The sequence below is a fragment of the Sinocyclocheilus rhinocerous genome, unplaced genomic scaffold, assembly GCF_001515625.1.
Source record: "Sinocyclocheilus rhinocerous isolate Xijiao unplaced genomic scaffold, SAMN03320098_v1.1 scaffold4351, whole genome shotgun sequence".
In the NCBI taxonomy this organism is placed as follows: Eukaryota; Metazoa; Chordata; class Actinopteri; order Cypriniformes; family Cyprinidae; genus Sinocyclocheilus; species Sinocyclocheilus rhinocerous.
The window spans coordinates 60,150-61,586 of NW_015660002.1; the positions used below are offsets into that span (position 1 = coordinate 60,150).

General features: G+C 35.2%; 1 protein-coding gene across 1 annotated transcript in view; it reads right to left on the bottom strand.

Moving 5' to 3' along the window:
* Positions 1 to 1,437, bottom strand: part of xrcc1 (X-ray repair complementing defective repair in Chinese hamster cells 1) — a 26,706-nt gene that overhangs the window by 2,404 nt on the left and 22,865 nt on the right. The gene's annotated exons all lie outside the window — the stretch shown is intronic.

The following is a 1,437-nucleotide window of genomic DNA, read 5'->3' on the forward strand; positions in this document are numbered from 1 at the left end:
GGCTGACTCTTAACTTTTATAAAGAATATCTCTTTGGATTTGAGACTTTAGTCTTTGCAACTTTACAGATCTTCTTTATGCACCAAGAGCTTGTAACACTCCAAAGAGAAAGGAAAACTTGAAATCACATCATATGACCCCTTTAAGTCATTTTATAGAGTCACAAAGGGCCATCTGTAGTAGAAAAATCTATATTCAGCATTGTCTTCCTTGTGACTTTTCTGTATCAGGGTTTCTGCAGGATTTTTAAGCTCAAATTTAAGACCTGCACAAACAAAATTAATACCATACGAGCGGGGTAGGGCAATGTTTATAGTAACATATTAAACTGTAAAATTACTGTAAAAAGGCAAGATTTAGTTCAGATACAAGTTTTCACAAAAACAGAAAGTTTTATAAAATGATACACTTCACATTTCAGCCTTTAAATCATTTTTAAGAAAATGGATGAGTCGAAAGTATTAATTATTATATTAATTTAAAGGCACAATATGTAGGATTTTTGTTATAAAATATCCAAAAACCACTTGCACAGTGTGATGTGTTTCATGCAGCCGTGTACTTGCGTTGTCCCAAAAGTTCCCAAGGATTTGTAAATCCAGAGAAATTCCCATTTTAAATAATGACTCGTTCCTGTTCCTCCCTAGTCTTCAATCAATGACGTAATATCTGCACTATCCTCGGCTTCAGCTCCATAGAACTAAAAAAAAAAATGCTGCTGTACAGTTAAACTAAACCCATAATGGCTGTCGCGAATAAAATGAAAATTAAATGAAGTGTTGACTGCAGCATTAAATTTAGATTCTTTTTACATGTTTTTACAGTGTTGCGTATTATAACCAATCACACACGAGTCTGTTGAGTTTATGAACGCAATGGCCAATCAGAGGCGTTCAAGATGAGTCATCTACAGAAGAAGGGCTTATTGAAAATGCACATTTATTCTCTGCCAGCAGGTGGTGCTTTCGGAACGGCAGAAATATAACCGTTTCCCTGTTAACGGCACAATATGTAGGATTTTTGTTATAAAATACCCAAAGGATTTGTACACAAAGTACACAAAGCAGCACAGCAGCTGACCTTGAAACGTGTAGCGCTCATGTTTATTTAATGAAATCGAAATAAAAATGACAAATGCATACAATTGATATCATAATTAAGACTTTCTTGTACAATTTAAAGGGGTCATATGATGCAATTTCATGTTTTTGCAGTGTTACAAAGTGTTAGAAGCTATATAAGATTCGTGAAGTTGCAAAGATTAAAAGTCTCAAACCCAAAGAGATATTCTTTGTGAAAGTTAAGACTCGTCCACGCCTTCCTAAAACGCCTCACGCCTCCACAAATCTACGTCACTGTGTTGGATGATTTGCATAAGTCCGCCCAAATGTTTACGCAAAGAAAGAAGGCGTAGCTTTTATTCTCGCTGTAGTATTG